We start from the raw sequence: 14,850 nt of genomic DNA on the forward strand, positions 1-14,850 counted from the left end.
TATTTACTTATTTTTTTTGGTAATTAAATTTCCATCTGAAAACTCCCTTAAGCTCTGTGAATGTTTGATTTGAAAGGGAGCATGACTAACTGGGCATGACAAGCAGGCTGCTCATGGGCATGGAGCGCAGAGATTAGAAACGGGAGCAAGCAAAACCATGTGATTTATCTTATTAATTTGCTATTGCCTCACATTTGTGCTGAGACAATTTGTTTCTTTCTGCCTTAGCTTCTCCAGGTTGGAAATGTGTAATCTGTGCAGCAGTGTGCTCATGAAACCGGGAACCCACGGATCTTCTGATCCCTTTCACCACATTTCCCACCTCTTCCCACCACGTGGGGCTTGCTGGCGCGTGTCCCCCCTCTGTGCCCACGCTCTCTTCCCATCTGCAAGTGCCATTTACATTGCTGTCCACCATCTGGATCCCTCATTTCACGACCATACACAGATAGATCCTTCCTGTTCTAGGAAGGCTTCGGGATGATCAGGCCCTGTCACCCTCTGCAGACCAGAGAACAGAAGACCGATGGCCAGTGCTGTAAGTCTCCTGGAGAGGTAGCCTGGTGCCATGAGTTGTCACTAAGCTCTGACTAGTCTCCCCACGGCCTCTATGCTGTCCCTGGGGCCAAGTAGCAATGTCAGGTGAAGTAAATGGGGACACACAGTCTTACTCGTGTGTATGAACTTGGCAGAGATTTTGTCCTGTCATTCGTGGTACCTTTCTATATTACAGTTCTGCTGTCTCTCCCTTTTGGTGGCTCCTATCTACTTTAAGATAAAGCTCAAACTTCTTAGCCCAAGGGACAAAGCCCTTCATGCTCTGGCCACGACTCTCCAGCCTCTCCTTTGTCATGTCACTCTTCTGCATCCACATCTGCCATCTGTTGTTTGGAGTCCCCCCGAAATGACTGCTACTTGTTCTTTTTTTTTTTAAATATATCTTTATTGATTTCAGAGAGAGGAAAGGAGAGGGAGAGAGAGAGAGAGAAACATCAACGATGAGAGAGTCATTGATCGGCTGCAGCCCGCAACCCGGGCATGTGCTCTGACCGGGAATCAAACCCTGATCGCCTGGATCCCAGGTCGACGCTCAACCGCTGAGCCACGCCCGGCCGGGCTGCTACTTGTTCTTTAAAGTAAAATTTAGGTCAAGCATCACTTCTTGGCTTTTGGGTGGATTTGTCTGGGATCTTCCAGATTGAGTCAAGCACTGCTCTGCACACCTGTAAGGATCTCTCCTTAGAGCACTTCTGCCTTGTCAAGTCCTGACCTTTCTTAACTCCTTCACCATGTTGTGAGCTTCCTAAGGAGCAGACCCTATTCCTTCAACTCTGTCCCCAGCACCCAGCAAAGTGCCCGACACAGCAATTCCTCAGCTAGCGTTTGAATGAATAAATGATTTGCTGCATTATCTGGAAATTAAAATAATGAATATGAAGAGAGGAAAGAAAAAAAGACAAGAGATTGTCTCTGAGCTCAACTAAAGAAATCAGAATTTTAACACTGTTCGGTGACCCATGTGGGAGAACACAAAAATACGTGCCCTGCCTGTGATTGATGACTGCTGGGAGTCTGACAGCATGTGACTCAGGTATTCCTAGGAATACAAAGCCTTGAGAAAGGGCAAGCATGCTACTCAGGAAGTGCTTCAAATAAAAATTATCACTAAACAAACACTGAGGGAGAGCTGTCTAGAGTAAGAAAGAATGCATCAGGATTCAAAACAAATCTAGAGAAAGATGAGATTGTATCCAAAGGAACCTGCTTTGTTAGGTGGGAAGTTAAGAGGGATGATTCACGGCTCTCCTAGGTTACAAAGTACAGTAGGTAAATCAATGACCTGGCAGCAAAGAATCTACCGCTTCTTGTTACCGTACGCTTTTAGCTCGGGGAAGAAAGGTGTTTCATTCTGCCTGACAGCCGGGATGCCTCAGAGCTGTGCGGTTGATAGGGTCAAAGAAAGTATCAGTATAGGGAACTCTCCAGGCGGCTGTCGTATCGGTGACTGCAGCCTGAGCCGTACCAGACTGCACGGCTGTGCTGGTTTCCCCCAAAGGTGCTGTCCCCTGACGGAGGGCTGGCTCGCATAAGGACCCCGCCACCCGGTTTATATTGTGCTCCCAGCTCAGCCCACCCTCCTCCAAGAGGATTAATGGTGGAAAAAACCCAAAGGGCACAGAACTGAACAGCACTCCATAATGTTCAAATGAAACTTTTCTACAGTAAATAAGCATTGCAAAGAGGCCCAAGCCCGAACCTTAGGCCCTGGTGCAATGAGCTGAGAATCAAGGCGGCATAAATTCTCATCACTAACTTTCTGCGGGGAACGGGAAGAACTTTCCTGGTACAGAGTCGTGTTGGGTGTGGGGTTTCTAATAGACCTGCTCTCAGAATGAACAGGCTTGTTGCCTTTTCCTTTGCAAAGACCTCGCTGGACTGGATGGGCCTCGGGGAAAGTCACTTACACTTGGGGCGGCTCACACTGGGACACAGAATAGGGCAGCCCGGACCTCAGAGTGGCTGTGTTTTGAGGACCTTGGAGACGCGGCCTACTTCTCTAAGCTCGCCTTGACAGTGGCGCTCGGCCTGTCCTCTTGTGTTCCCTCCTCCGGTATCGTTTGAACGTTTCCTGCCCAGACCACATCAATACACTGACAGGTCAGCAGGTGGCCAAGAGATCCCAGGCTGATGCTAGTTTAAGTGATTTTAGGCTTTGCTGCCAGAATCATTCTAATTGACCCCGTTGCCACGGAGCCCTTGCATTTGTCTATGGTAATGAAAGGACCCAGCAGGTAGGTGGTAAAGAGGGCCCTGTCTTTATCTAGTCTTGGTTCTTTGTAAATGCTATTAACTGGCAGATAAACTGGGATCCTCACACTTCCTCTCTCTCCTAAGCAAACTTCCAGGAGGCTCAACCTCAACTCTATTTTCCTCTATCTCTGGTGGCTACTTAGTACTTACTTTAGAGCCAGACTGCCTGAGTTCATACCACTTCTCTATGACAGAGGTCATGCTGTTCAGCCTCTCTCAATACCTTCCTTACCTCAGAGTTCTAGAGAGGGTTTAATGAGTTAATACATGCAAAGTGCTTAAGTGTTAGGTACTACGGTTTTAAGCCCTTTGGCATGCACAGATTCTCAGGCCTTCAACCTTGCAGTGCAAAGCACAGAACATACAGCTGAAAGAGAGGTGACTGTCTAGCCAGCTTCTCAGTTTTTAAAAAGAGACAAGTAAAATCCAGAGAAAAGACAGGTCTTTCCCCAAAGTCAGTGGCTATTAGAGAGCATTTGAGCTCCCGGCCACCGGGAGCAACTTTCTCGTCATCGATGGCTGTTGGACATGGAGAGGACCAGATTTCCACAGAGCAGATTGACCATTTCCTAGATAACTAGTCTTGCTTGCTTACACTTTCTGAATGGGCATAAAGTGGAGGACTTTATAGTTTAAGGAGATAATGTCAGATTCTGAGTGTGTGAACTCAGAAGGAGATACAAGGATTTCAGAGGGCAAAATTGCAAGTAGCCAGTGGCCAGAGCTCCCATACTTCGAGGGCCATGGAATGTGCTTTACCAATAGTTCCACAGTGACCAAGAGGGGTTACATAAGAGGAGATGGATGTATGTAGATTCTCTAACTGGGGCTAAAAAATGAAAAATTTTTAAAAACCTGTGGTTCATATACATATTCAGTATGGCAGCATGGTAATGAAATTGGCTTCACCAATCAGATGGTAAAATGGGTGCTTTTATTTTTATAGTCATGTCTTAAGTATTCTCTGCAATTCCCACCATCCCTCCCCCAAGGTCATGACTGTCCTTGTCAATCAACCAATGTAGGCATTATGTCCCCTCGTTAACGTCTCTTCTTCCAAAATGGGGATTTGTGGCTCCTTCCTGACAACGTTCAAAGTTCATTTTAATGCAATTAAACCTTGATACAAAGATTGAGGTGAGGTGTGGTGTGGACTGCCATGACGGGAAGAATAGAATTAAAAATCACCCTTAGAGTAAAACCAGCCCACAGGCCCAAGTAAGTGGATTGAAGGTTATGTTTTCTTGTGGGTAATTGTCAACCTTGCTGGTCAGGTGATCACCTAGAGCCAAGGACACAGGGGAGCCCCCAGGACAGGAGGAGAGTTTCTCTCCAGATGTGCAGAGCTCGTGATCCCTTCATTTTTGTTGCATCCAGATAGTCTTCATTCTTTGAAGGTTGAGGGCACCTCTTCCTACCTACCTCTTGGGTTCTCAGGAACTGAGAGTTACCAGATTTTGTTAATTTACAATTTATTCTTTGTGCCTCACTGAGCCTGGCAGGTCAGGAAATCAGTGGTGTCTGTTTCTAGGATTGAGCCTGCTAAAGTTTTGAAACAGCCTAGAGCAACCCTGGTGGCTGCCAGGAAGAGGCACCTAGGAGTTCTCTCCCTCCGAGGCTGGGACAACATCCCGTCCTGTTGGCCTGTCTCGCCCTGTCCTTCAAACCAGGATGCTCATCTGAAGATGAGGCGTGGTATGAAAATGAATAGCCTGAGAAAGCATAGCAGGATGTGAGTAAATTAAAGAATTGGGGTTTTTCCCTTGGGTTTTTAGGCAAAGAGGACCTACCTTCTATAAAAACTTAAATTTAAAAAGTACCAACATGAGTGAGCATAGGGGCAAGTCCAAAGCCAAGATGCCATTTTTGCTCTAAGTCAATCGACTGAGGGATTTTCCTCCCTTAAAGAAAAGAAAAAAAGAAAACGAATGACTAGAAACCCTGCTTTCGTCGGTCTCTTTTTCTCATTTCGGACTCTCCTGAGAGGGCTCTTGGAGCTTCATCAAGGAGAAGCTATCAGTGGGCTGGACGGCTGTGGGAACTGAGGAGTTAATGCTACTGGAGCCTTTATGGAAAAAGAAAGCAAAGCGGCACAGCTGACGGGTCGGGGGTCCTTGAAGGCAAGGCATGGGCGATAAAATGCTGACGTTGCAGCGAGGGGAGTATTGTCCCACGGTTCCTCCCAGGGACGGGAGCCCCGGCTTCGGCCTTGCCTGCCTCGGGCCCCAGAAAACCCAGCCACCTCGGGCATTTCCCTGCTGACTCTCCTGAGGCATAGAACCTGCTGAATATCTCAACAGCCCAAATTCCAGGGCCCTGTCTGTTGCAAGAGGTCAGCCAGCCTTCTGACCCCACTCAGGTTCCCCATTACTTTGAATGAGGTGGCCCAGAAAGCCCCAGAGATTTCACTGTCTGATTTCTGGAAGTTCATTGAACGTGAAACTTGGCAACAGGATCCCCAAAGAAAATAGAAAAGTTAGCGCGTCCTAGGAGCAGCTTCTTGGCCGCTGGGGTTTGTGTGTGCAGGCAGGCAGCCCGGTGAAGAGCCATGCCCCCGGGTCTGGGGCAGGGCATGGGCATCCTCTCACAGAGAGTGGCACAGCTTTCGCTTTCCCTCCAGGGGCGGCCTGCCCGAGAGAGAGAGACGTTGCTGCTTTTATTGTCGTTGCTTTGAAACGCTCATTGTTGTCTTTTATTTTGCTGTTGCCATGGAAGCGGTAATAAACAGAGAAGCGTGATTTCTTCCTGGTCTCCATCTTCAGATGCGTTTCCCTGCCAGGCTACCTGAGAGCTTACAGCCGCTGGAGGCCGAGGCAGGGGACGCAAGGGGAGCGCCGGGAGCGCTGGCCGGCTCCAGCCTGGGCTTCGTGTCTTGGAAACGGGGCACTCTCACGCCAGTTCCTGATATTTGGTGTGGTTTTGGTTACAAAAGGGTAGTGTGTGCATTACACTGGGGTTTTTTTTGTTTTTGTTTTTGTTTTGTTTTTTTAGAACACTGAATTAAATCCAACGTCTCTTTGTGTTTTGGCTATCCTTCACGCAGCTTTCTTTGGGGGTTGTTTGCAGTTAACTTCGGCATGGTATCACACAGACTCATTCCACTGGAATCCAGTTAAATGTTCCTAATGCTTTTGCTCCAGCTGTGGACATGTGTTTTGATTTACACTGTGCTTGGATGGGCCATGTGTGTGCTTCATTCCTATGGAAGATATAATTTGCAACAGAAGACTTGGAATAGCAGCATCCTGCCTGCAAAGTTATTGGAACAAAAAGAAAAGACTCCCTGATTAATTCTAAAATCTCAGGCTGCTCTTCAGATAGATACCATTTCAAGTAGTGAGCTCAATGTGATTCTCAACCCTGGGTCCGTAACAGCCTCTCCTGGATGGAACATTAATTAACCCCTCCTACCCTCATCCGACCCACCCCCATCACTCCCAGTCCCAGAGATACCCAGGATATCCTCAGTGGGGGCCTTGGGATCAATGATTGATAGGTAGGTAGGTAGATAGATGATAGATAGATGATGGAAAGATAGATGATAGATAGATAGATAGATAGATGATAGATAGATAGATAGATAGATAGATAGATAGATAGATGATAGATAGATAGATGATAGATAGATAGATAGATAGATAGATAGATAGATAGATAGATAGATAGATGACAGATAGATAGATGACAGATAGATAGATGATAGATAGATGATAGATGATTGATAGATGATAGATGATAGATAGATGATAGATAGATGATAGATAGATAGATGATAGATAGATAGATAGATAGGTAGATAGATAGATAGATAGATAGATAGATAGATAGATAGATAGATAGATAGATGATAGATAGATATTTTTGAAACACAGATGAGCTTGAAGCTCAGCCATAGTTGAAAACCACTGAGTCAAACAATGTGATCTTTGAAAGGCAATTTGCTGTAGTGACAAATCATAGATAAATCTAAGGATAGGAAGAGAAGGAGATCTGCATGGAAATAGCCAAAGAATGCCCATGGTTAGCAGGGGGCTCGCTTCATGGTTATAACCAACTGCTCCCTTGTCTCTGGCTAATTTGACTTTACGTAAAGGTAAGTGCTATGAAACTAGAAAATTTCATGTTTGTAGAACCAGGAGCATTGGAAGATCGCCATCTCACTGGGCTAAATCTGGCCTTGCGTGCAGAAGTGGCACATAGTAGCGAGTGCACCAATGAGGAGCTGTTTATGATCCAGGCAGGGGTTGGCTAGTTCCCGGCATGTACAGCTTCAGGTGGACAGAAACTCAGGCTTCTGAGGGTTGTTCGGCACGTACGATAAATACACAAGCTGGTAATAACCACCTTCTGGGTGTCAGGTACCCCTCTAACGCTTTACTTACGTCACCTCTCAACATCTCTGCAAGGCAGGTATTATTCCCGTTTTATAAACGAGACAGCACAGACACTTGCCCACATTCCCTGAGCTGGTCGGCGAGGACTGGAGCTCCAATCTGTGTGGCCCCAAAGCCAGGCTGCAGGCACTGCCCCACTCAGTCCCGTCTCTTACCCCGTGGAGGGGCCGCATTGAAAACTAAAGACCATGGGGCCGAAAGCAATGCGACCACTTAGAGAAATATGCAGGAGACTTGCACACAAGGGCATGTCCATAAGACATGTCACAGCCAAGGGCCAAATATTCTTATAACTATGGCAGTGGCGGCTGAAGGGCACGGCGGAAACTATTGAGCATGGCCAGTGGGGCGTTAGCCTCTCCAGCCTGGGTGGTTTGGCTTGCCTCGGCTTTCCTGTATGTTTGCAATAGTTCATTGCTAATCGTTCTTGGGAAAAGGAACGTTGGAGAAAGTGGATAAGCTCTTCTGCGTTATGAATTGTTCAGGCAGGTTCCCCGTAAACCGAAGGGCAGGTGGCTGCTGATATGACCTCAACAAAGATAAGGTGGAGAAAGGAATGTTTGCTAATTAACTACGAAGGAAAAAGGACTGTGAGCCATGATGAAGGCCACTGCCCCTGTGCTCCTCCAAAGCGTCCCCTCAGCGCAGTGTCCCCTCCAGCTTAGTGGCGGACAGCAGTTAGCCAGCGATACACCCGAGCGGGAAAGGAGCTTGCTAGTTTTGTGTGTGGTGCCAGTTGTAGGTGTATTGTTTTTCATAAACTACATTAGTGCTCGTGAGCTGGGATTGCTGTGCATTAAACACTCACAATTATGACCCCAGCTGTCCCCAGCGGTCACTTGGCTTTTGGAGTGAAGCTCCAAGACAGTCCTTGGCTGGAGGAGATTCTCCCAGATTTCAGCAGCTCTTGCTCAAGAAGCTCACTTACGCTTCCTTCCAAGGTCAATGTGACACAGGAGGTTGTGCTTTGAGTTTGACTTTGGGTTCATGGAAGTTAGAAACGAAGTTTAATTTTCTAGTGTTGCACTGCAGAGCAGCTGAGACAGCTCAGCCAGCGTCTGTTGTGGTGCAAACTATGGGGGGGGCGTTTAGCTGTGAGACGTCAATGTGTGTGTCTTAGTGGGAGCGCTGACGTGAAGAAAGCTACTAATATAAAGAAGCTGCGACAGAGAGAGTTCATCCAAGTTTTAATGAGACATCTCATCCGTCCCTCTGCTGACTTAAAAGATCTACTTTGACACTTTAATCTCCAGGAAGAGTGGAAATAGAAAGAGCAGTTTAAGACACACTTCTTACATGTGTCCACCATATTAATATTTAAGAAATCAAAGCCACGTGTACAATACAATGTCACTTTTGTCTGAAAAATGTATATAAGTGCCATTACATAAGGCAAGAAGAATATATAAACCGGCATGTTCACAGAGATGGACTTTCTCTTGGAGGTGATATTTTAGACGATTTTTATTTTATTGTAGTTTTTTGCATTTCTGTGCTTTCAAACTTCTCTCTACCAAGTCTATATAATTAGTTGAACAGGAGGCAAATACAATAAATGTTTGAGGGTCAAGAAAAACAGGAAAAGCCGTGAATACGCACCTACCTGTTGCAAGTAGACCATTTCTAGTAAGGGGACGTCTCAAGCTTCCTTGCTCACCCTGTAAACGGAGGCATGAGGGAGCTGGCGGGAGGACAATGGTTGAGTGCTCTAGCTCGGTAGGTTTGCATTAAGTAGCTTTTGTCAAATCTCAATGAATGTACACTTAAGATTGTGCATTTCATTGTATATAAATTTTGTATCTAAGAATCCTTAAATTTTAACACAATATGCATGATCAAGTATTTATGGTGATGTGTGTTGACATCTGCAATTTACCTTATAATGCATCAAAAAATAAGGTAGAGAGCTAGGTGGAGAGTGTATCTATTCTCCATATCTATAGCCATAGTCTCTGGGTGGCAATACCAAAGGCGATTTTTTTAAACATATTTTCTTGGTTTTGGTTGTATTTTTTTAAAAACTTTCTACCATGAACATTTAGTTTTGTGCCACGTTGTAAAATCTTCAAAGGTGTTTTTTGTTAAATGCTTTTTTAAAAAAACGAAGTTTTTTTACATTTGGATCAAAAAACCTTACTTTGACCTCTTTTGGTTTAATCTCCATCACTTGAATTACTTTTCCGTGGAGCATAAGTGGACTTTTTTTTTTAATTGTGGTGAAATAAACATAACAAAATTTATTATTTTAACCGTTTTTGAGTGTATGGCTCAGTTTGATAAGAACATTCACACTGTTGTGAATCATCACCACCGTCCCTCTCCACAACTCTTTTCATCACGAAAAACTAAGACTCTGTACCCTTCACACAATCCCCACCCTCCCTCCCCCCAGCCCACTCTACATTAGGTCTCCATGAATTTGACTTCTCTAGGTACCTCATGTAGGTGGAATCATATTTATCCTTTTGTGACTGGCTTATTCACTTAGCATAACATCCTCAAGCCTCCTCCATACTGTAGTATGTCAGAATGTCCTTCCTTTTTAATGAGGAATAATATCCCGTTGTATGCCTGCACCACATTTTGTTTATCACTTCATCTGTCCATTTACGCTTAGCTTCTGCCTTTTGACTGTTGTGAATAATATTGCTATGAACATGGGTGTACAAATATCTCCTGGAATCTCTGCTTTCAATTCTTTTGGGTATATACCCAGAAATGAAATTGCTAGATTATATGATAATTCTATTTTGAATTTTTTGAGGTACTGCAATACTGTTTTTCATGGTGGCTGCACCCTTTTACATCCCACCAATGGGAATGTGCAACATGACAGCTTTATTTTATATCTGCTGGATTTTCTCAGTCTAGTTTCCATATTTTCTATCTGTTCATTTGTATTTACCATCTGTTCTCTGTGATACATTCTAGGTAGTTTCCTCAATTTTATCTTCCAGTTCACTAGTTTTCCCAACAGCCGTATCTTATTTATCCTTTCTCCATTCTTAACGCTCCTTAATTATTTGAAACATACTTACTTGTTGTCTCTTAGATTGTTGTACCAAATCCAGCTCCTAGGGTGCTAACTTTTGTTTATGATGCCTGATGACTCTTTCTTATAGTAACTTAATTTACTGTCATACTTTATCATTGTACTGCTTTTAATGATGCAGGGGGCCCATGTACTCTGGATTTTAGAATTCTAAAAAGAAATGTTTTTTCAATTTCTCTTCTAAGGTTTTCAATAGTTCTACACTAACTTTATGCTAATTTCTTGGATAGGATTTCCATACAACACAGGTGGTATAAATTCAATCACCACACCTGTGTTTTCTACAGACTTGGAGTGTTTAGTGAAACTTTTTTCTTCACTATGACCTTGGCAAATAGCAGGCTTCCTTTATCTTCTTTTATAATAAATAAATTCTTCTTTACAATAAATACTTTTATAATAAATAAATTCTTGAAAATTTTCATGAGAAACAAAGTCATACTTTAAATGCTATGGTAGATGCTTTCAATAAGTAAGTTATCATCTCTGAATTGCCCAACAAGTAGGGTATTATTTTAAGTTTAATTTTGTATTGCTCATTAACCTAAGAGGAAAAGGGATTGGACCACCTTGCCATATCCACCTGCCCCTGGACCCCTACGGCAACCACCCACAAAGCAGCAAGTTCAGCAAAAATTTGGATGTTGTCCAATGATTCTCAGCTGACATTTAATACTGTGAATAGAAATTCACTGAAAAAAAATTAGCTAAGCTCTTGGGTTTGCATATGAATTCAGAGGTAGTTTTGAAGTTTGGGTTGTTTTTTTTAACTATGGGTCCCCTGAGCCCTTCTTTTGGTGGGACTGACAGCTTCTTGTGAAAAGTCAAGATGCCTCTGTTTTGGGTGTGGCTGCCGAATTTGCTTTTGTAAGTAGTGTGACTCATTTGTTGGCTTCACTTAATATAAAGTTGTAGGAAGTGTGGGAAGTGAGCTACTTAACAGGAGAAAAATATAGTACTTTGGGGGTTTCTGATGGCTTTCCTGAGACTAGGTGTGCTGAGCTGAAACAGCATTAGCGCTTTGAAAGGCGTGTTCTGTGTTTGACCGAAAACCTGGGCTAGAGTCATCAGATGACTCCTAGTTGGAAGGAAGGAAGCTGACACTGATTGAATGCCCATCATGTGTGGGATCTTGAGCCTGGTGCTTTGCATACATTATTGCTTTTTTTAATCCTCATAAAAGTCCCATTTTATAAAAAAGGTAGGCTCAGGTTTAGAAAGTTTTGACAGTTGACCGTCACACAGGCAGTACATAGGTAATGGAGCTGGGAGTTTGAAGCTCATCTTCTTTCTGAATCTACCAGTCCTGGAAGGATGTACAGTAAAGCCATAAATTCAATTCACCACCGGGGAAGTATGTGAAGGGCTTAAATTAGCAACTACAGTACTTTAAAAATGAAAGAGAAATTGTGTTGGATGAAGGGAAATTTTTTTTAGTAAAAATTATTATCACTTTATCTGTATTTCCTGTATCTGATATTCTGTCTTCATGGTGAGTCTGGGCCCAGTATGAATATCCTTGCACTCCATGAATCTTACTCGTCTCTGAGCGATTCCTTTAGTCCTTGTACAAGACTGAATTCTGATGCCCAGAATGAGCCTCAGTAGACGTCAAGCTGGTGAGAGCTTCTGAGCTCACTCCCATGAGCTGTGACTCACCGGGTTCTAATTATAACTTGTCCTGGCTTCTCCGATAATGGGTTTGTCTCAGTGGTTTCCAGGGACGGTTTAGATCAGCCCTCTATCTTGTGGTTCTTAGGTGTTCAGCCAGTTGGAGCTGTTCTTCGTGGAAGTGGAAAAGAGACATCGAGAATTTAAGTGGCGCCTCTAAAGTTTTCACAGTGATTTGACAACGCCTCTTACTAAGTGCTCTTGGGGTTCAGGTGGCGGAGGTTGGCAGCCCTGCTTCAGGTTTCAACACTGGGGTGCGCACATCCTGAAGGAGCTTTGGCACCCTGAGGACATAGTTACCCCGTGGCTGAGATGGTGGTGATGGGTGATAGACTTCCCACCCCACAGAACCAGCAACTCAGGGAATATCGCGGGCAACAGCAGTGGATGGAATAGAGGACCGAGCCGGGGCAGGAAAGAGAGATAAGAGGTCATCTGACCTGTGGAAACTGACAGAACTCCTGCGAGCCCACGTGGGCCACCTCCTGGTGGCTCCTGGGAGTAACCGGGGAGCCACTGCTGGCAGCTAGTAGCCCTGCAAAGCCAATTACAACAAGAACCTCTGAAACACAGGCTACACTGACACAGAATGTTGGACTGAAAGGGACTGAGAGGCCCTACGTTTACTCGGCACACTTCACAGACCGACCACAGCCCAGAGAGGCCAAGTGATTTCCCAGCATTACACAACTAGTTAGAACCCACTACTTTTCAGTCCCCTGACTGGTATCTTCAGTGCACAACAAATGTCTAAGTTTTTCCTCCAAAAGTAAAAGGTCTTCTTGGGTTTACAATTCAGTTTACTAAAATTGAGGGGCTTTTGGGGGGTCATTTATTATTATTTTTTAATATTTCTTTATTGTTGAAAGGATTACAGATGTCCCCTTTTTGGGTCATTTTAAAAGACATTCAGTGGTATGTCTCCAACTGTGGGATCAGTCAGTGATGGGCCAGTGGTGTCTGCCCTGGACAATGGGGAGAAAGCCAGTGCATTGTGTGTGTGCAGCGTATGGCAATATCGCCAAATGGCTCTGAGCGCAAGCTCTGCAGACGTCTCAGCTCCACCACTTATGTCTGGAGACCTTGGACAAGTCCCTTATTTTGTGAGTGTCTCCCAATTTGTAAAATGGTTGAAACCCCATAAAGATTTTGTGAACATTATATGCAATAACAAAGGAACATTCCCTAGAATGAGGTCTGGGACACAGAGAGCATTCAATAAATGTAAACTATTATTACAATATTGCCCTCGATCTCTCACAATTGGTATGAACAGCTTTGAGGTATCCATGATATGTAAGCATGAGGATCACATTTAACAGGCCATGGCAAACACGGGGTTAAAGGGACACCTTCCCTTTTTCTGACAATAGCTATAAGAAGTTTTTGGTCTAGAGTATTTAAAACAAAACTTAAAGGTGTGTTTTGAACCTAAATGCTGGGGAGGGAGGGATGCTCTCTCAAACAATGTGGATTTCATAAAAACAGCCTCCACCTAATCCACGTTGGCGCTAAGTGTGGGCTTTTGTTTCAACCACTGGGCCACTTAATGAACCTGCTGTGTGGTTATTTTTAGTCTGCAAACTTTTGAAAAGCCTCCTTGTGTACTAGACGTGAGGAAGGGGGGGGGGGGGTTGGACCTCCTATTGAGTGACAGACTGCTGTGTGCAGATGGGGTTGAAGGTGGCAGATGGGGGTTGAAGGCGGCAGGTGACCCCTTCTTTGAACTCCACCTCGTTGCCCTGCTGGGACCTGGCAGCCTGTGAGTCAGCCACTCACCTCCAAGTCTCTCATCCAGAGGCTCTTTCTTCGCTCATAGCCTTAGGACTTGAGGCCCCCGAGAGCAGGAATTGTCCTGTTGCTCCCTCCTGTCCCTTTAAGATGCATCCTTCGTTGCTAACTATTCTCCCTCTCACTCTCCCCGATGCCCAACCTGCTGGTCACACCTTATTCTCTGAGGACTTAAACCCCTGCTTTTCTCTCTAAGTCAAGTCCCATTGTCGTTCTCAGTCACTCTACTTTCAGGTGGACACTAGGCCAGCTCCTTAATTCCTTAGTTCCCTGATTCCCTTGTGTCTGATGACAACCCCCCCACTCTGCCTCCGTCACCCACTCGTCTGTTCATTCCCTGGACACTGCCATCACCAGAAAGTAGACCACCTTGGAAATCTGGGTGTCAGTACCCCCCTCTCTGACCGTCACTGCCTGTCTCTGTCACCTCCCCTGTCATTGCCCCTTAACTCAGAGACAAAACCTTAGAGGCCCAGCACTCTCTTCTGCACATCAGCTTTTTTATTTTTATTCACATCCCATCTTGTCCCAGCGTGGGGTTTATGACCTGCCGTGATAATCACGCTCTTGAAAATGCCCTCGACACCTTGTCTCATCTGTGACCGAGACACGTGGCAAAACTCCAGCTCCTTGACGAATCCAATACTCTGCCTTCTACCTTCTCCGCGCTTATGTCTGAACAACTGAACATTTCAGGAGAAAAATCAAAGAATGAAGTTTACTGGTTTCCGTTAAAATTCATAATCGCAAGTCTCAAAAGATGTCTCGCAGGCGCATCATTTTCCTCTAAAAGTCCAGCCTTCCCAGTTTCCAAGGTGACAGTTTTGTACTCAAAACACAGTCCCTTCTACGTATCTCTGGGCGTGCCTCCCCCCACACTTCATTAAGGAAATAAAAGTGACCAAACAGACGCTAACCTCATTTCATGACTTTTATTTCCCTAAAATAAAAACTGCGAACCTGTCTGCAGGGCATCCATCCTCAGCCAAGCACGAGTGTCTCTCCTCTCACCAAAGGCCACTCTGCTTGTCTCCTCTCAAGGACTTTGATAGTTCACCTATTTCCTTTCCCTCCTGTACCTCTAATGTTTCCCTTTCTACCATGTTAGCCTATCGATATATAAATAAAAGG

Source organism: Miniopterus natalensis, chromosome 11 (genome assembly GCF_054644295.1).
Source record: "Miniopterus natalensis isolate mMinNat1 chromosome 11, mMinNat1.hap1, whole genome shotgun sequence".
Taxonomy (NCBI): Eukaryota; Metazoa; Chordata; class Mammalia; order Chiroptera; family Miniopteridae; genus Miniopterus; species Miniopterus natalensis.